Genomic DNA, 21,303 nt, shown 5'->3' on the forward strand with positions numbered 1-21,303 from the left:
TGGATCTGGTGTTGCCATGTCTATGGCATAGGCCTGCAGCTACAGCTTTGATTTGTCTCCTGGTCTGGGAGTTTCCATATGCCACAGGTGCTGCCATGTAACTAAAAGGAAAACAGTCATCCTTGGTAAGGATATGGAGAAACTGGAAGTCTTCTGCATTGCTAGTGGCAGTATAAAATGGTACATCATTGTATTAAACAGTTTATTGGTTCTTCAAAAAGTTAAACAAAAAAATTACTATATGATCTAGCAGTTATACTCCTTGGTATATCCAAAAGAATTGAAAGCAGGGACTCAGATGGATAATGTTTGACTGTCTGTGTTCATATCAACATTATTCACAAAAAGATGCAGCAATCTAAATGTCCAACAACAAGTGAGTGGTAAACAAAAGGTGGTATATCTATACAATGAAATATTGTCCAATTTTAAAAAGAAAAGGAAATCCCCCCCTTTTTTTTTAATGCTATCTATATAGTTAAGTAATTTTTATGGTCAAATGTGGCAAATTGAGATTTTCTCCACTCTTGAATATGCACATTTTAGTCCTAAATACATTTTCTAAAAAGTAATTTATAGGAGTTCCTGTTGTAGCCTAGTGGGGTTGACAGTGTCTCTGGAGTGCTGTGACTCAGGTTGGATCTCTGGTCCCAGCAAAGTGGGTTAAGGATTCAGCATTGCTGCAGCTTCAGTGTAGCCTGTAATTGCAGCTTGGATCTGATCCCTGGTCCAGGAACTCCATATGCTGCGGGTCGGCCAAAAAAGGAAAAAAAAGTAAATTTTATACAAATTTAAATTGTGAAATTGAGAGGAAATTCTGATGCAAGCTACAACATGGATTAATCTGAAGGGTTTTATGCTTAGTGAAGTAAGCTAGCCACAAAAGGACAAGTAATATGTGTTTCCACTTATATGAGTTACCTAGAATAGGCAAATTTATAGAGACAGAATGTAGAATAGAGGTTACCAGGAACTGGGGAGTAGGGAGGCAGAGTGAGGAGATAAGTTTAATGCTATGAGTTTTTGTTTGTTATAATTAAAAACACTTCTGCAAACAGTGTGATTGTACTTAGTACCACTGAATTATAAACTTAAAATGGTAAATTTTTCTTATATGTAATTTACCATATTAAAAATTTTTTTTCCTGCCTGCTATTTATGTAAAAAAAATTCCTGTTGTGGCTCAGTGGGTTAAGGATATGATGTTTTCTCTGTGAGGATGCAGTTTAGATCCCCCTGGCCAGGCCCAGTTGCTTAAGGATCAGGCGCCTTCATACTGCAGCATAGGTCAGCGATGCAGCTGACGTCGAGTGATGCTGTGTTGGAGGCAGCTGCAGCTCTGATTCAACCCCCTACCCAGGAGCTTCTTCCATATGCTGCAGGTGCTGTCATAAAAAGAAAAAGGAAAAAAAAAAAAAAAGATCAGGTGACTGAGCACTTGTAACAAATACAATTAATGCAGTACGATAAAAATTCTTTACAAAAAAAATTTTTTTCTGAGCCAAAATACTTGTGCTTCAGGCTAGAAAGCATCCTCCAGAAACTTAAAGGTTTGAGTCAGATTTGTAGGAGTTAAAGCCACATAATTCTGGCAACATATAGCTACACCAAGATATAAAGAACATTGTTCCCTGGAGTTCCCGTCGTGGCGCAGTGGTTAACGAATCCGATTAGGAACCATGAGGTTGCGGGTTCGGTCCCTGCCCTTGCTCAGTGGGTTAACGATCCGGCGTTGCCATGAGCTGTGGTGTAGGTTGCAGACGCGGCTCGGATCTGGCGTTGCTGTGGCTCTGGCGTAGGCCGGTGGCTACAGCTCCGATTCAACCCCTAGCCTGGGAACCTCCATATGCCGAGGGAGTGGCCCAAGAAATAGCAGCAACAACAACAACAATAACAAAAAGACAAAAAGACAAAAGACAAAAAAAAAAAAAAAAAAAAGAACATTGTTCCCATTGTGGCTCAGTGGAAATGAATCTGACTAGATCCACGAGGACACAGGTCTGATCCTGGCCTCACTCAGTGGGTTAAGAATCTGGCATTTCTGTGAGCTGTGGTGTAGGTCGCAGACCCAGCTCATATCTGGTGTGGCTGTGGCTGTGGTATAGACCGGCAGCTCCAGCTCCAGTTCAACCCCTAGCCTGGGAACCTCCATATGCTTGTTGTAGGTGGCCCTAAAAAGACAAAAAGAAAAAGAAAAAAAAGACATTGAGAGGATAACATTACTGGGATACATCTGGATGAGCATTCATTAGCTTGATTTCATTAGCTTAATTTCATTTGTTTGTAAAACCAAAGAGTTTGAGCTGACTTGAGCTCTGTGTCCTAGGTTACAATATATGAATGTCTACAGGACAGTTAGATCTAGTGAAAAGTAGGAGCTGCCCCAGAATAGCTGAACCTGAGACTGCGTGACAAGGGAGTTCTTGGTCTCAGGGCACTTCTTTTTTTTTTAAGGGCCACATCCACAGCATATGCAGGTTCCCAGGCTAGGGGTTCTAATAGGAGCTGCAGTTGATGGCCTACGCAGAATCTGAGCTGTGTCTGCAACGCAGCTGATCCAGATCCTTAAACTCACTGAGTGAGGCCAGGCATTGAACCTGCCTGGTCATGGATGCTAGTTGGATTCTTAACCCGCTGAGCCACAATGGGAACTCCTTAGGGCACTCTTCTATCTCCCTATAGGTTTGTGGTAGTAAGATTTATATAAGGGATGGTTGGTGGGGCTTTGACCACCATGGAATAGCTCCAAAATCCATTGTGGTGGATACACTAACTTTCTAGTGCATCTGATACTACGAGTTCAGTTAAGATTTGAAATCTTTTTCTTTCCTGTTTAGTATGCTGTCACATATGATCTATGTATTTCTTTAAAATGTTCTTTTAATAGTTTGTTAAAGAAATTGATAATGAGAAGAGAATGAGACTTTTGCAGTTTGTTACTGGAACCTGCCGATTGCCAGTTGGAGGATTCGCTGACCTAATGGGTATGTCTACATGGTCACTTTTCCTATAGTTTATCACACTGCTGTTACATTAATATCAGAAATAATAAGTATCACCATTTTCTTAATTAATCATTGTTAACCTGGATTTGTGTAAACTTTTAAGTCACTTTGTATTCCTTATCTCTAAAAATTTTTAGGCCTTAAGCTAGACCCCACATTTTAACTCAGTAGAATAACCATCTATATGTAAATCTGTTTCTTTCTTTCTTTTTTTTTTTTTGTCTTATTAGGGGTGCACCCGCAGCATATGGAGGAGGCTCCCAGGTGAGGGATCCAATGGGAGCTGTAGCTGTCAGCCTACACCACAGCCATAGCAATGCCAGATCCTAGCCACATCTGCAACCTACACCACAGCTCACAGCAACATTGGATCCTTAACCCACTGATTGAGGCCAGGGATCAAACCTGCAATCTAATGGTTCCTAGTTGGATTCGTTTCTGCTGTGCCATGATGGAAACTCCTGACTTGTTTACTACTCTTCTCTGTGATACCTGAAGTTCCTTGAGATAATGATCCTTCACCTTTCTATTTCTGGTGCCTAGCACAGTGCTTATCACATAATAGTCACTGATTAAATTGTATGTTGTTTTTTATTTTTTATTTTATTTATTTATTTATCTTTTGGTCTTTTTGCCTTTTCTAGGGCCACTCCCGCAGCATATGGAGGTTCCCAGGCCAGGGGTCTAATCTGAACTGTAGCCACCAGCCTACGCCAGAGCCACAGCAACGCAGGATCCAAGCCGCGTCTGCAACCTACACCAGAACTCATGGCAATGCCGGATCCTTAACCCACTGAGCAAGGCCAGGGATCGAACCCACAACCTCATGGTTCCTAGTCAGATTCGTTAACTACTGTGCCACGACGAGAACTCTTGTGTGTTGTTTTTAATCAATGTGAGTTTATTTTATGACTAAATAATAAGTGTAGTGAATTCAGGTCTTTAACACCAGCACTGTGCAAGTACCATAGGAAGATAGAAGAGAAGGTGTGACTCTTAAGTCTGCTTCAGGTGCTTCAGAGTTAGAATTAAAGAAGCAAGTAGGCAATTTGGGGTACAATGTGTGGAACCAGTTTAAAAGACTTTAAAACTTGGATATTACTTAGGGTTTTGGAAGCTATGAAAACTTTGAAGATCTGAGAACTTGCTGAAGCTACATTTTAGGAAGATTTTATAGTAAGATATGGCTTGTATTGAAAGATGGGGAGAGTCTGGAAATAGGAAGGAATTATTACAGCAATGATAAGAACCTGGTCTTAGGAGATGAAGTAGGGATGGAAAAGAAAGGATAAAATGCTAAAGAAGTTCCAAAGATAGAAATAGGGCTTGATTAGAAGATGAAATATAAAGGAAAATGTCAGAGATATTACCATGTTATGAAACATGGAGAAGTTGTGAAGCATAAAGAATCTGCTGAGCTTAAGGTGGCAATCAGACAGGTACCTAGAAAATCTGGGGAGGGGAGGAGCAGTTTTTAGGTAAGTGTAGAGAGAGAAAGAGTCGTAAGGGCAGTGAAGCAGTGATATTCGAAGCTGTGGGAATGCATAGGCTTATGCAGAAATAGAAAACAGAAGAATGGAGCGCTGACGCTTAGAAACATCTCTATTTAAGGATGAGATAGGAGTAGCCTAGATACGGATTTAAATGAGAGGCCAGGAGTTCCCATCATGGCTCAGTGGTAACAAATCCAACTAGGATCTATGAGGAAACGTGAGTTCAATCCCCGGATTCACTTGGTGGGTTAAGGATTCAGTGTTGTTGTGAGCTCTGGTGTAGGTTGGAGACATGGCTCAAATCCTGCATTGCTGTGGCTGTGGTATAGGCCAGCAGCTGTAGCGTCAGTTTGACCCCTAGCTTGGGAACTTCTGTATGGAGTGGGTGCAGCCCTATAAACCAAAAAAAGGCGGGGGGGTAGATAGGCCAGAGAGTAATAAGGAGAAATAAATATTCTAGTCTCTCCAATGCAGTGTAGAAGTTTTTATCCAGTGCTACAGGGAGAAAGGACTTGGAAAGGAAAATTTCTAAGTAAAGTTTTTGGAGAGGGGCACCTTTGAGGATGCTGTTTGGAAAAGAGGGGAACTCTCTTACGTCATGGCAGGTTAAAGGTCCAGCGTTGTTGCTCAAGCGGCTTGGATTGCTCCTCTGGAGCAGGTTTGATCCCTGGCCTGGGATCTTAAACATGACAAGGGTTTGCCCCCCACCTCTACCCCCACACCCCGCCAAGAAAAATTAGAAAAAGATAAACCATGTTATGGGTTGAGGTAAGGAATAGTGTCCAAAATGAGAAACAAATTGGGACAAGCTTCTCAATCTAAACTGGAAATCTGATTTTTTTTTTTTTTTTGGTCTTTTCGCTATTTCTTGGGCCGCTCTTGCGGCATATGGAGGTTCCCAGGCTAGGGGTCCAATCGGAGCTGTAGCCACCGGCCTACACCAGAGCCACAGCAACGCAGGATCCGAGCCACGTCTGCAACCTACACCACAGCTCACAGCAACGCCGGATCGTTAACCTACTGAGCAAGGGCAGGGACCGAACCTGCAACCTCATGGTTCCTTGTCGGATTCGTTAACCATTGCGCCACGATGGGAACTCCGGAAATCTGATTATTTAAAGAAATGAGAACTAGATCTTCTCTTGGAAATAATATTTGCGGTTAGGTGGAGCAGTCTAAAACACCATAGAAGGATACCTGTGGAAGGCAGAGACAGATTGTGTTCCTTAGAATTTTCATGGACTTTTGGTTTAACCTTGCTTCTACCCAGTATAGGAGAAGAAAGTTTTAAGAATGCTATATGTAATGATTTATTGTGGTAGGTTTAAACCTTATGAGATCTAACATCCCATTTTGTAACACATTTATAATGTCCTATTTAATATTCTGGAATGAACTTGGTAGATGTGAAATTATGTATCTACAATCTCTAATTAAAATATACAGATACATAACATTATAATATAAAGAAATTTTTTTTAAAGTGATATAAAATAAAACACTGGAATTCCTGTTGTGACGCAGTGGAAATGAATCCGATTAGAAACCATGAGGTTGTAGGTTCCGATTCATAGCCTTGCTCAGTGGATTAAGGATACACTGTTGGCGTGACCTGTGGTGTAGGTTCTAGTCGCGGCTCAGATCCTTTGTTGCTATGGCTATGGCGTAGGCCTGCAGCTTTATCTCTGATTTGACCCCTAGCCTGGACACCTCCATATGCCATGGGTGTGGCCCTAAAAAGCAAAAAAACAAAAATTAATTAATTTAAAAAAATAAAATGAAACATTATTTCAATACATGTATATTTTGGGACAACTCTATTAGAAGACATAATTTGTCAGAGCCTTGTTTCTACTTAAAAGAAAAGATTTGGGAGTTCCCCACCAAACAATGGGGCTAGGACACAGATTTGATTCCCAGCCCAGCACAGTGGGTTAAGGATCTGACATTGCCACAGTTTGCAGCATAAATCTCACCTGCGGCTCAGATCTGATCCCTTGCCCACGACTTCCATATGCCACAGAGGTGACAAAAAAAAAAGATAGAGAAATGGTATTGGGGAATTCCAACTGTGGTTCAATCGCCTGAGTGTGAATATAGTGTGGCTCAAGTCACTGAGGAGGCTCAGATTTGATCCCCAGCCCGCTGCAATGGGTTCATGATCTAGCATTGCTACAGCTGCAATGTAGTTTGAGGCTGTGGCTCTGAATCTGGCCCTGGCCCTGGCCCTGGCCCAGGAACTTCCATACGCCATGGGTGCGGTCATTTTTAAAAAAAAAAAAAAGGTTTAAAAGGTCTGAAGCCCTTCTGTATAAGAAGCACTGGAATATGAAAGAACAGATAGAAAAGGTAAGAAATATTAGACTTAAATAAATATTAGAAAAAGAGGAACATAACCTACATGAATTAAGGATAATATACCTGCCAAAATAAATTACAGCTAATCTAAGTGAAGAAACGAGGTAGATCTTAAAGTGTAGTTTCTAATTATGAAATTCTGGTATAGGCCAAGACTGGTATGTAAAAAGGCCTCAGAGATGATAACATTCGAAAGTTGTAAAAGGTGCAAGAGTCTGTATGGAAGTTGTTTTAGGGACAGTGTCAGAATAAGATGGAAAACAACAGGCAGAGTCTTTAAATCGCTCTTTCCAGGTGAGAGAGAAGATCTGTGAACTGAGTTCCCACTTTTCCATTCTTTGGCCACTGGAAAAAATCCTGTGGTGTGCTGGTCATTTAAAAAAAAAGAGAGAGGAGTTCCCTTGTGGCGCAGCGGTTAACGAATCCGACTAGGAACCATGAGGTTGCGGGTTTGATCCCTGACCTTGCTCAGTGGGTTAAGGGATCCAGCGTTGCCGTGAGCTGTGGTGTAGGTTGCAGACATGGCTTGGATCCCGCATTGCTGTGGCTCTGGCGTAGGCTGGCAGCTACAGCTTCAATTAGACCCCTAGCCTGGGAACCTCCACATGCCGTGGCAGCGGACCTACAAAAAGGCAAAAAAAAAAAAAAAAGAGAGAGAGAGAGAGTTCCATCGTGGCCCAGCAGAAACAAATTATGAGGAATTATGAGGTTGCAGGTTCAATTCCTGGCCTTGCTCAATGGGTTAAGGATCGGTGTTGCTGTGAGCTATGGTGTAGGTTGCAGATGCGGCTTGGATCCTGTGTTGCTGTGGTTGTGGCATAGGCCAGCAGCTGTAGCTTCGATTGAATCCCTAGCATGGGTATCTCCATATGCCGTGAGTTTGGCTCTAAAAAGCAAAACAAACAAACAAACAAACAAAAAAACAACAGGCAACTTAAGTCATTAAAAGCAATATAGGAAGTTCCCTTGTGGCACAGTGGGTTAAGGATCTGGCGTTGCCACAGCTCTGCCACAGGTTCCAACGACAGCATAAGTTCGATCCCTGGCCTGGGAACTTCTACATGCTGCAGATTTCCCTGAAAAAATTAAAAATTAAAATAAAAGCAATCCAGACTACTATTACATATTAAATAGGATGATTAGGAGTTCCTGTCCTGGAGCAGTGGAAACAAATTTGACTAGGAACCATGAGGTTGTAGGTTTGATCCCTGGCCTCACTCAGTGGGTTGAGGATCTGGCATTGCCTTGAGCTGTGGTGTAGGTCCCAGATGTGGCTAGGATCTGGCGTTGCTGTGGCTCTGGCATGGGCCAGCACTACAGCTCTGATTAGCCCCCTATCTTGGGAACCTGATATACCTCGGGTGCGGCCCTAGAAAAGACGAAAAGACAAAAAAAAAAAAAAAAAAAGGGATGATTAAATGAAACATTTATATGGTTAGAAATGCTATAATAGGCGTTCCTGTCATGGCGCAGCGGAAACGAATTCGACTGGGAACCATGAGGTTTTGGGTTCGATCTCTGGTCTTAGTAGATTAAGGATCTGGCGTTGCTGTGAGCTGTGGTGTAGGTGGCAGACGCAGCTCGGATCTGGCATTGCTGTGTCTGTGGCTTAGGCCAGCAGCAATAGCTCCAATTCGACCCCTAGCCTGGGAACCTCCATGTGACATGGGTGCAGCCCTAAAAAGAAAAAAGACCCAAAAAAAAAACCACGATTTTTTTGCTGTAATATATTGAAAAAATGTGTGAGTACATAAACTAATAATTTCAAGTTTAATTAATATATTTTAACTATCCTTTTTCATAATGACCATTTCTTATATTTCTGGACTTTTTATTTTTTATTTTTTTGTCTTTTTGCTATTTCTTGGGTTGTTCCCGCGGCATATGCAGGTTCCCAGGCTAGGGGTTGAATCGGAGCTGTAGCCACCGGCCTACACCAGAGCCACAGCAACGCAGGATCCGAGCCACGTCTGCAACCTACACCACAGCTCACAGCAACGCCGGATCCTTAACCCACTGAGCAAGGCCAGGGACCGAACCCGCAACCTCATGGCTCCTAGTCGTATTCGTTAACTACTGCGCCACAACGGGAACTCCTAAATAACTACTTTTGAAAACACTTTGATGTCATTAGGTACAGAATTATACCAATTTAAATTTGTACTGGGTTTTGTTAGGTGGGACATGAAAAAATTCTTTGGGTGTGACTCTCACACATGGCAGAACAGTTAGTGTCCCTGGCCCCTTCTAATTAAAAAGTTCAGGCATTCCTGTTGTGGCTCAGCAGTAATGACCCCAACTAGTATCCATGAAGATAAGGGTTTGACCCCTGGCCCCACTTAGTGGGTTAAGGATCTGTTCATTGTTGCTATTAGCTGTAGTGTAGGCTTGCAGCTGTAGCTCCAGTTCGACCCCTAGCCTAGGAACGTCCATATGCCACAGGTGCAACCCTAAAAAGACAAAACTAAAATCTGGTAGAACTACCAATCCTTTTACCCCCACCCAATAAATGCTTCTCAGGGAGCTGTGGTGACCTTGAAGAAAACCAGTGTGCAAAGATCACCATTCACAGCTGTATATAACACAAAGTAAATGAGAGGCAAGAATTGGTATAAGTATGTAAGGGTGTGCCCTGCAGGACCCATAAGCACAAACATTAATACTGAATTCACTAGTTTGCTTACATTTTCTGAAGTTTAACCAGTTTTCTATGTAAATCAAGTTTAATAAGATAGTTGTAGTTTTCCTGTTGTGTTTAAAACTAAACTTAACCTTTTTATGTGTTCTGTTCTTATGTGAGGTATTACTAATTATAGTATTCTGTTAGTTTTGCTGAGGAATGCTATATAAAACTTCATTTTCTTTTCTTGGGCATACATTACCTATATGGTTCTCAAATTATAGCACTTGTTAGAATCATCTGGAAGCTTGTTAAAACACACATTGCCCAGCCTCACCCCCCAGTTCCATAGGCTTGGGTTAGGACATGTGAATTTCCTGGTAATGAGTTTCCTGGTGATGCTGATGCAACTAGTTTGGGAATAACAATTTGAGAACCATTGTACTGTCAAACTCTTGATGATTTCACTGTATTTTAGGGAGCAATGGACCACAGAAATTCTGCATTGAAAAAGTTGGGAAAGAAAATTGGTTGCCTAGAAGTCATACCTGGTAAGTAAAATCAGAAAGAGTATAGAAAATAGGCTTGGGAACAGTTTTCCCAGGGTTACTTGAGATGTTGCCTCCTGGGCTTGATGTCCTAAGAATGTCTTCCAAATACAACATAACTCTCACCCAAGAAAAAAAAAAAAAGAAAGAAAAACTTCTTCATTCATCCTATATATACTACATGTTAGAAATTAAAAATGAAATATTTTCACCATGGTATTGAATTGTTTTTGAAAACTTTCTTAATTTAGGTAAGAAAGAGGAGTTCCTGTTGTGGCGCAGTGGTTAACGAATCCGACTAGGAACCATGAGGTTGTGGGTTCGGTCCCTGCCCTTGCTCAGTGGGTTAACGATCCAGCGTTGCCGTGAGCTGTGGTGTAGGTTGCAGACGTGGCTCGGATCCTGTGTTGCTGTGGCTCTGGTGTAGGCCGGTGGCTACAGCTCCGATTGGACCCCTAGCCTGGGAACCTCCATATGCCGCGGGAGCGGCCCAAGAAATAGCAAAAAAACAAAAAAAAAAAAAAAAAAGAAAGAAAGAAAGAAATTAACCCACTTTCATTCAGTAATATTTAGTAAATTTACAGAGAAGTAACCATCTAGAAAACTTTTAACTTTTCTGTGCAGGCAGAGGAAGAAATCAAATCTAGAGTATAGGGAGAACTAATCTAAAATGGTGACAAATATTTTGTCATTATGAATGTAGTTTAGGAGTTCCCGTTGTGGCTCACCAGGTTAAGAACCCGATGTAGTGTCCACGAGGATGTAGGTTCAATCCCTGGCCTCACTTAGCATGTTAAGGATCAGGCATTGCTACAAGGTGAGGCATAGGTCAAAGATGCGGTTTGGATCTGGCATCACTGTGACTGTGGTGTATTCTGGCACCTGCAGCTCTGATTTGACCCCTGGCCCAGGAACTTCCATATGATGCAGATGTGGCCTTAAAAAGAAAAAAAAAAAAATGTAGTTTAGCCACATTTTCAAAAATGTGCAAAACTAAAAACCAAACCTTATCTTTCTTTAATAGAGTATGTTGGAATTGAACCTAATGTCAACAACATTATTTGAACTTTATTTTGGGAGACATTTCAGTGGTCCTACATATACCTTGATGGATATCCATTTGTTTTCCATCTGTCCTTTAAAAAAATTTTTTTTTGGTGGGGGCTGTAGTGGGGGGCATTTTAGCAGCATATGGAAGTTCTTGGGCCAGGGATCATACATGAGCCTCAGCAGTGACAATGCCAAATCCTTAACTGCTAAGCCACCAGGGAATTCCCTCTTTCCTTTTGTATTTGTTAAATTGTTTACTCCTTTATGTGTTCATACATGTGCTTTTTAAAAATAACAGCTTGGTAGTTGCCTCTTTGGTGCAGTGGGTTAAGGATCCAACTGTAGTGGCTTGGGTCACAGTGGAGGTGAGGGTTTAATCCCCAGCCCAGCGCAGTGGGTTAAGATTCCAATGTTGTCACAGCTGTAGTGCAGGTCAAAGCTTTGGCTTGGACTTGATCCCTGGCCCCAGGACCTTCTATATGCCACGTGTGTGACCAAAAAAATAACAACAACTTGGCACTTTTGTTGAAAATCAGTTGACAGTAAATAAATACACAGGTTTATTTCTGGGTTCTCATTGATCTGTATCCTTAGTGGCAGTAACATTGGCAGTTACTAATTACTGTAGCTTGCCAGTAAGTTTTGAAATTAGGTATGCATTCTTCATCTTTTTCAAGGTTGTTTCTGCTCTTTGGGTCCTTTGGATTTTCATATGAATTTAAGATTAGCTTGTCCATTTCTGCAAAGAGGTCATCTGGGATATTAATAGGAATTGCTTTGATCAGTTTAGGGGAGTATTGCCACATTAATAATATTTGGGCTTCTGATGCAGGAATATCAGATGTATTTCTATTTATTTAAGTGTTCTTTAATTTCAACAATGTAGTAGTCATTATACAAGCCTTGCCTTTCTTCTGATAAATTTATTTCCAAGTGCAATAGCTTCTTTTTGAAGCTGTTATAAATGGGAATTGTCTTCATTTCAGATTATTCATCGCTAAATATAGAAATACAGTTCATTAAAGTACCTTCATTCTGTATATGTGTTTTGATTTGACCTTTCGTTCCTTTTTTTCAAACTTGGGACAGACTATATACCATTAGATTATTGTGAACGGGTTAAAAATTATCTCCGTCACACGTGAAAATCAGCCTCATGACTTTTTCCAGTTCCATGTTTCCATTTGTTCATCTCCATAACTGTAAAATTATTTTCCTTTTGTGGGTAGCATTATTTCTTCTGTTGACAAACATCTTCCTGCACCTTAACCGAAATATATAGGAGATGGCCATGGCTTTAGTGCATATATCACTCTTTTAACTTGTGAAGGTGTTCTTTTTTTTTTTAAACTCAATGAATTTTATTATAGTTGTACAACCATCATCACAACCCAATTTTACTACATTCCATCGCAAACTCGCAGCCCATCCCTGTTCCCACAGTGTGTCTCCTTTGGTAACCATAAGTTTTTCAAAGTCTGTGTGTCAGTTTCTGTTCTGCAAAGTTCATTGTATCCTTTTTTAAGATTCCACATATAAGTGATATCATATGATGGTTGTGTCTCACTGTCTGACTTCACTTAGCATGATAATTTCTAGGTCCATCCATGTTGCTGCAAATGCCACTATTTCATTCCTTTTTATGGCTGGGTAATATTCCTTTGTGTATGTGTACCACACCTTCTTTATCCACTCGTCTGTCAGTGGACATTTAGGTTGCTCTTGGCTATTGTATACAGTGTTGCAGTGAACATTGGAGTACGTGTATCTTTTTGAGTCGTGGTTTTCTCTGGATAGATGCCCAGGAGTGGGAGTGAAAGTGTTCTGAACATGGCTCCAAAATTAGAAGATGCCCTTTAAAAACTCACAGCTAAGAGGGGTTAGCGAAATTCAGTAGGACCAGAAAATTAGATATTAGAGCAGAAATTTTTTTTTTCATGAGGTATACTTAAAATCTTTTGGTAAGAGACCTTTTTTTAGCCTATAAAGCCTAAAATATTTACAGCAAAAGTTTGCTAACTACACTTAAGTTAGGGTCAATGGGAAAGCTTGAGAGGACTGACATTTTCTGGAGTACCTGCTGAGCACCAGGTACTATGCTATCTATATGCTTGTTTCTTCTTCACTCTATCCTGAGAGGTAAACGTTATTATTCCCATTTACCAAAGAAGAAACTGAGACCGGGAAAGGTAAAATGCTTGTGCTCAAAGGCTTAGTGACAAGAGCTGGGATTTGAACCCCACTTTCTTGGCTTTAAAACCAGTGTGGTAAATACTACACTGCCCATATGATTCTTCATGTATTTCCTTTTCTAAGCTAATGATTCTTACTTTTAGTTTTAACCGCCTGGACCTGCCACCCTACAAGAGTTATGAGCAGCTGAAAGAAAAGCTATTATTTGCTATTGAAGAAACAGAAGGATTTGGACAAGAGTGACTTCTGAGAACTTGTACCACCAAAGGACAAGAACTTACTTGCAGTGTTTGTCCTTTTTCTTCTTTGCCTATTGTACATCTTATAAAATTGGACTGTGACTGTTGAGAGAGTTATCTTGAGTGTAAGTAAATTAATGTTATCATTGAGATTTCTCTCCCAGTGATTCTGGATATCTTAACATTTCCAGAAATCAGATCTGCAAATGACTAGTCAAAACTTAACATGAGATTAACACAGCAATGAAATCTGCCTTGTCTTATTCCACTAGATTGTTTCCTTAACAATTTTGTATATGTGTATCAGAAGTCTCACTTGGGGAGTAAGTTTTTTTCTTTTAGAGATTCTTCAGATATGCAAGGAAGTCCCTTGGTAACTAAAATATATAAGATCTTCTTATTAAGCCTCATGTTAAGAGATACTTGTTTGAAGTAGCCCAACTTCTGGGGATGTGAACAAACTTCTGGCTTGTGCTCTTCCTCTTATTTCAGCCTGGCCTGACTGTTTTTCTTCCTTTCTGGAGCATGAATCCATACATCATTTTGATGTTATCCTTAGAAAGGACAGATGCTAGATTCTTGTAGTTTTGTTAACTTGAATTCAGGGAGAAGTTGGTCCCAGCCTGCAAATGACTTTATAACTCTCTTCATTTGGGAGTCTGATTGTTTTAATTGCCTTGGAAATACTAAACTTTACAAATAATGATAACACTGTGCTTCCTTCACTATATAAAATTTAACCTAGATTTGGAATTAATTTAACTGATTTCATCAGAGGCCATCATTGATAATTTTTGTATGTTCCTATACATAAATTGCATCTTCATGATTTTATCATAATCCAACAACTTCAGTTATATTTAATTATTGTTAAGGAGTTCAGGTTATAACTAGAATGCTTTCTAAAATGCTTTCAAATCCAAGTAGAGGTCAGTGAAACATCCCATAAAATTATACTTTCATTAGGGAGGGAGAGCTGTGGTATTAGCTAAAAAGACAGGAGTCATACATTTACTCTCAATACATTTCTAGTAACCACAGAAATGTATTCTCTATGTGAATTAAAACTTCAGATTTATCATTTTTCTGACATATGTTGGAATAGTTTTTTCCATTCTTTCTATTGTCCTGATTTGAATATTCTCTTCACCTCCAAAAATTTTAACAGGTTTTCCCCTTAATTATTTAATAATAGATTGCCCCATTAGTAACTGATTAATGCACTTTGACCTTCTCTGTAGTAATTCTTTTAACTTAGCCTAGCTTTGACTCTGTCAAGATGGCTGCTATCAGAGGTTTGACATTATGGACACTGGGAGGAAGCCTAAGCCAGCTGAGTGCCTGTCATAGCTGAATCTTGATTTGAGGGTGGCCTCATAACTCATGAAATAGGGACTTTGGCAGATTTCAGTAGCATTGCATGAACAAGTAGTATTGAGACAAAATAATCAGAGAGTAGCAAACCCCTGTTCCATGTGGAAAGAAAAAAAAATTATTTTTGTCCTTAGCTACTCTTGCTTTTACATCTTGGAACAACAAGAAGAACATTTTTAAACTTGTGTATCTGTACTTTAAAACACTGCCATCAAAAAGCAGACTTAATGTAAAAGGGTTGCCTCATCCAGAAATTGTTGGTGTAAAGGGGGGAGATTGGGGTCTCCCCAGTCCTATCTTTATTTTTATTTTATCCTACATATGCTAGGAAATGTGGTATGGTCTCTTAAAAGCCCTATTTGTCTTCAGAGTAGCAACCCTGCCTTTTTGTTGTGGAGGGGGAAAGCTATTGCTTTGTCTTACAGAGCAAACGTCTGCCAACTGCCCCTTCGTTACATAAGTCTGAACTTTGGTAATATGTGACTATGGAGATTAAGCCTTCTGTAAAGACTTCTTATTGAGGTGAATGCTCATATTGAAATGTAGTTACCTACAATATTTACTAGAGATTTATGAGATTAAATTAAGAGATAACGTAAGAAAGTAGACTTTTTTTGTTCTACATAATGCTTGATGATTCATTTAGGGACCTAGAAATGTTGTGTGAAAATGTATAAATATCACTCAAAAGGCTTTCTGCCCTATATTTTTAAAATACAGAATAGTTATATTTGAAGTAGTCCTGGCCCTAGTTCTATAGGGCTTGGCTATTTAATATTTTTATGGAAGAAACGTTTAGTTCCGGAAAAGGTAAATGCTTGTATATATTTTTGCAGCCTGGGATCTCCCTTATTCCATTTCTTCCTTTAATTTAAATGGCCACATGTATATGTCTCTCCCTGCTGTGTTAGGAAAATGGGGGCTGGATATCCCAAGAATCAGAGGTTATATAAAAATAATGCAAATAGACAGTGGACATAAATATCTATCAAATGCTATCTTAAATTTTGGTCCAAACTGAACATTTGGAAATAGATTTATTGTAAGTGTTTAATTAGAGCGATTTCTTAAATCTGAGCTAAATTGCTTTTAGAGTCCTTTTTCTTTGTAAGCATTGTAAATGCTAATAAATCCTGTTAATTTTTTTACTGCATGTTATGTTGAAATAAAAACAAAGTAAAATGAGCAATTGCCTTATTCTTCTGCTCTTTTGGGAGGTTGGGGGAGGTATCATTTCACATACCGTGGGTCAGCAGGGAAGGACATCACTTGATTCATCAAATAGAGTGATTTAAAACTGATCCAGCATCTGATAATAACAGTGAATTCTTGTAATAATTATTTTATGCTATATGAGAGTGCAGAAGAATCTAATTTCATAAGACTTACAATAACTCTATTTAAAATTCAGGTACTAATTTTTCACTAGGAAATTGACACACCAATATCAGTTTATCAGAAATTTTAGTGAAGCATGACTCAGCTGTCCACCAAGGTCTCATCCTAGATGAACTATTTCAGTGAAGCCCACTCTGCACTTTTTATTTATCTGATTAATAGTCTGAAATGTTATTTGGAATGACTCATGGAAATTAGACTTCTGTTTTTATATCCTTCCTTGTTTTTAAACTCCTTTAGGTTAACTACTGCTATTTAATATTGTTGGCATCTCCAGCCCCCCTCATTTTTTTGTTTTAGAGTTATTTACAAAATTATTTGTATATATGCTATGCTTTCTTAACTAAAAATGGGATTGCAGCACTGGATTGTATATTATTGTATTGGAGTTCCTTTGTTTTCTTGAACTGTAATAGCAAATACTCAGGTAACTACAAATTTCACAAGGAGTCAAGTGCTCTTATAAGGTCCTTCAGGGGATGCCTCGCTTGCATTTCTTTAAAAGATGTAAGACTGTTTACAATTAAACTTTTTGGTCCTTCATTTGCACACTTCTCTGTTAGTCTTAAGGTTTTCCCCACCTGCAGGGAAGCCTTCTGTATGAACAGGTCATATAGATTTCTACTCCTCTGCTTCTGTAAATGGGCAAGTTACAGCCTGCCTGTACTGTCAAAAAAAAACTCACTGAGGTGAGACTGGATTTGGTGCCCATTTTGAAGAGAACCAAGATGAAGATGTCTCCTTTTCTTGAACAACTAATGGTTCTCTAAGACAGGATCCCAGCCAGAAGTGCTCAAGAGAGAACCACCAGCTAGCTACCAAGACTGTCAGTAAACTTGTTTCAGTAGACCTTTTTCTTCTTTGCTTTTTAGGGCTGCACCCACGACATATGGAGGTTCCCAGGCTAAGGGTCAAGTCGGAGCTATAGCTGCTGGTCTATACCAGAGCTACATGGGATCCAAGCCACCTCTTCGACCTATACCACAGCTCACAGCAAAGCTGGATTCCTTAACCCACTGAGCAAGGCCAGGGATCAAACCTGCAACCTCATGTTCCTAGTCGGATTCGTTAACTACTGAGCCACGATGGGAACTCCTGGTAGACCTTTTTCTTATTAGGAAAACAAGAGATTATGTTCTCCTTTAAAATAGATTCCATGGAAAGAAGAGGGAATTTATTTGTTGTTTTTTTAAACACGGTGATCTAACAGTGACTGGAGGACAGAAATTACAGGTTCCTCCCAGGTCCTGCAAAGTAGACCCTATCCTGTTTATCCTATATAGGCAGCTGGAAAGCTAGTTTCAGCATGGCTAAGAGAAAGAGGGAAAACATGTTCCCCCCAGCATGAGGAAATCTTCCACAGGAAAATAAGTAGTTGGGTTGGTTTGTTTGCTTTTAAGGGCTGCACCCGAGGCATATGGAATTTCCCAGCCCTGGGGATAGAATCAGAGCTGCAGCTGCTGGCCTACATCTCAGCCACAGCAATGCCAGATCCCCAGCTGTAGCTCATGGCAATGCCGGGTCCCTGACCCACTGATCAACTCCAGGGATTTAAACCGCATGGATACTAGTCAGATTCGTTTCCAAGTAGTTGTTTGTTTTTTGCTTTGTAGGACTGCCCCTGCGGCATATCTAGGTTTCCAGGCTAGGGGTCTAATCAGAGCTACAGCTGCTGGTCTACATCACAGCCATGCGGGATCCAAGCCACCTCTGCAACCTACACCACAGCTCACAGCAAAACTGGATCCTTAACCCACTGAGGGAGGCCAGGGATCGAACCCGAAACCTCATGGTTCTGAGTCGGATTTGTTTCCACTGCACCGCAAAAGGAACTCCCCCAACTAGTTGTTTATTCTGATCATTTGCCTGTCCAGCTCCAGATCCTACAAAGCATCAAACTGGGACTCCGCTGTGGCTGAGACTGTTCTGTTCTCTGGAGTAGAATTCTCTAGACTCTTATGAAAAGCGCCTTACATTGTAACTCCAGCACAGAAACTGCTGTCATTCCCATTTCATTTATCTATTTCTGTGTGTCTGGAGGGCTCCTTTGTGGTCAGGACATTTAGGAGGATCCACAGGAATCTTCCTGGTTGGCAACAAGGGTCTTCAGTGGAGACCTGTACTGGTCCCTTGTGAACAGTATACTGGTTCACAAGATAATACTGGTTCCTTGTGGACAGGTTCCCACTGAGCAAAGATGCTGTGGGCAAGAGGGCTTCCTCAAAGAAACCACAGGGAAGAACCTTGAGAATTTACAGTCATACCTGCAGATCACTGAAACCAGCCATACTGTTATTTCCATCTGTCTTATTAAGACCTCTATTTGTCTTCTCTGTCCTAGCAACTGGTATCACACCCATATTCACTTAGTCCAGGATAACTGTCAACACTTACTGTGTCCCAAAAACTTAGATATGCTATATGCACTGTCATTTAGTCTTCCTGGCCACTCACAGAGAGGAATGATTATCTCTATTTTAAAGAAAAGAAAATAGGCTAAACGTGGTTGAGTAACTGGAAGTGTCCAGTTATTAAGTGGCAAGAGTGCAAATTGGAATTCAGGATTGTTTGATGCCAAAGACTACATGCTTAAAAAGTTTTGCTGTACTGCTACTTACAGCAACCCTGGGAGTCTTCCATGGGTTAGCTGTTCCATCTAATTGGTCTCCAAATCCTGTCGAATCCATCTCCAGAACTTCTTTTGAATCACTTCTCTCAGAGCTGCCCCATTGCCACAGCCCACATTCTTCATCCCTACCCTGGTTTGCTGTAGCAATCTCTTGTCATTGCTTCCATTCTCTCCAGTCCACCTGTGCTACCTTAGAATGCCCGTTGGAAGACTTCAGTCTCATGGTTCTCCCCTCTTAAAATTTTACAAGTTTCCTCCATTGCCACAGAATAAACTCTAATTAAAGCTCATAAGCCTGTCCACTCAAGGCCCTAACTATTTCCAAATCAGTCATGAACCCATGGATCATTGGCCATTCTCTTTTTTGCTTTTGTGACTGTGATGTTCAATTCATTCACCCCTCTCAGTACAGTTCTCTATATGTAAGATTGTGGTAATGATCCTTCTGTGCTTTTCTTCCAGGATTTTTTTTTTTTGCTTTTTGCTTTTTAGGGCTGCACCTGCAGCATATGGACCTTCCCAGACTAGGGGTCGAATCGGAGCTACAGCTGCTGATCTCCACAGCCACAACTAAACAGGATCTGAGCCGCATCTGCAACCTACACCACAGCTCCCGGCCATGCTGTATCCTTAACCCACTGAACGAGGCCAGGGATTGAACCCACAACCTAATGGGTCCTAGTCAGATTCATTTCCGCTGTGCCTCTTACAGGATATTACAGGATATTTTGAGGTCCAGTTACTACAGCCCTTCTTCCCCTTGCAAAATGTTTGTCGAATGTTTCCAGAGTTCAATAATCACTTCTTTGTGTCTTAATACTTTTTTTAAAACTTTGAAATAATTTGACTTACAGAGCTGTTGCAAATATAGTATGGAGAACTCCTCCTGCACACTCTTCATCCAGCTTTCCCCAATGTTAACATCTCATATAAGTTGACATCTGTAAAATAATGCTAAACTAAAACCTTTTTACAGATTTCACTAGTTTTTCCACCAATGTCCCTTTTCTCAGTCTCTTTCAATCTGTGACAGTTCTCATTCATTCCTTGTCTTTCCAGACTTTGACTTTTTTTTTTTTTTTTTGGGTCTTTTTGTCTTTTTCCCATTTTCTTGGGCCGCTCTCGCGGCATATGGAGGTTCCCAGGCTAGGGGTCCAATTGGAGCTGTAACCACCAGCCTATGCCAGAGCCACAACAACGATGGATCCGAGCCGCGTCTGCAACCTACACCACAGCTCATGGCAACGCTGGATTGTTAACCCACTGAGCAACCTCATGGTTCCTAGTCGGATTCGTTAACCACTGCGCCACGACGGGAACTCCAGTTCTTTTTGTGTGTGTGTGTGTGTGACTTTGACATTTTTTGAAGAGTATTGGTTGGGTACCTTATAGAGTCCCTCAAGTTTGGTTTAATGTTTTCTCATGGTTAAGGCCATGGATTTTTGTGAAAAACACCACAGATGTAAAGTGCCCTTTGCAAGATTATCAGAGGGCACATATTAGTATATCCCATAACCAGTTATGTTAACCTTGATCCTCTGGTTATGATGGTGTCTCCCAAGTTTCTTCACCATAAAGTCACTATTCAATCTTCTTAACATGCAGACGCCCCTGGAAGGAAAACCAAATCCTTACTCAACTGAACGAGGCGACAGTGGAATGAAAGTTTGGAGCTTGAATTCAGCAAGCTCCAGTGCCTCCAAGAAACTTTAAGCTGAGGCTACAGGAGATAGAGTGGGTGTAAGCCCAGTAACATAGCACAAGGTTCACTAAATGGCAGTTGTCTTAGCAAATTATTTCCTGCTAGAGAACCCAGAATTTTTTTGTGTGGAAAACTTAACATAGGGCTCTAGGAAGAAGGGTCCCCCTTTTAAAGGTGAGCAAATGAGGGACTACAGAAATTTGAAGTGGCTTCTCTAAGGCAACACAAGGGCGGCCCTGAGCTAGAGGTTCTAAGACTAAAAGACTCCCAGGCTAGCCCCGACCACTTTACCTCAGTGCCCTCATGGAATCCGGGGGAGTCGCTCACGAGACCCTATGGATTCTTGGCTCCAGTTCGAATTTCGGACTTTTTAGCGCATTTTGGCTCGGAGCCTCGCCTTGCCTCAATTCGGGAGCAAAGTGGATATCAGCAACACCCACTCCTTCAGAGTCTCTCCCCACCCTACACCCAGGACCTCCAGAGCTAGCTCAGGCCTCGGTTAAGTGTTGAAAGCCTCTTCCAACAAAGCCAACTTGCCTCTTTTCGGCATAGCTGGAGCTGGGAATTTTCCATAGCTGGATTGCTACTTTGCTGTTCGCGGACAGCACTGGGCCAATTCCCCAGGATCCGCCTACCCGCCTGCTGGCTCCTGATAGGCTACCGAGCCTGTCCGCTTTGACAGGAGCTGTGCGCA

General features: G+C 40.9%; 2 long non-coding RNA genes across 19 annotated transcripts in view; one reads left to right on the forward strand and one right to left on the reverse strand.

The window, feature by feature from the left end:
* Positions 1–16,065, forward strand: part of LOC102165807 (E3 ubiquitin-protein ligase Itchy homolog) — a 108,012-nt gene extending 91,947 nt beyond the window's left edge. For 16 of the 18 annotated variants that reach the window (XR_014832176.1, XR_014832177.1, XR_014832182.1 and 13 more), the window contains 3 exons: positions 2,888–2,984; positions 9,955–10,027; positions 13,411–16,065. This is a non-coding gene — a long non-coding RNA (E3 ubiquitin-protein ligase Itchy homolog). Of the gene's footprint in view, positions 1–2,887; positions 3,449–3,730; positions 5,510–7,288; positions 7,522–9,954; positions 10,028–13,410 lie in introns of those variants that run through there. The other 2 variants (XR_014832184.1, XR_014832183.1) reach the window with 2 other exon arrangements.
* LOC146395275 (uncharacterized) lies at positions 12,411–21,286 on the reverse strand. The gene is made up of 2 exons (XR_014832209.1): positions 21,147–21,286; positions 12,411–20,518 (listed from the first exon to the last, which is right to left on the reverse strand). It is a non-coding gene; the product is annotated as an uncharacterized LOC146395275 (long non-coding RNA).
* Between the last annotated feature and the right edge of the window lie 17 nt (positions 21,287–21,303).

This window comes from Sus scrofa, chromosome 17, assembly GCF_054392235.1.
Source record: "Sus scrofa isolate SSC_HxYL_T2T_F1_AM1 chromosome 17, Sscrofa_HxYL_maternal_Yorkshire_Landrace_v2.0, whole genome shotgun sequence".
Taxonomy (NCBI): domain Eukaryota; kingdom Metazoa; phylum Chordata; class Mammalia; order Artiodactyla; family Suidae; genus Sus; species Sus scrofa.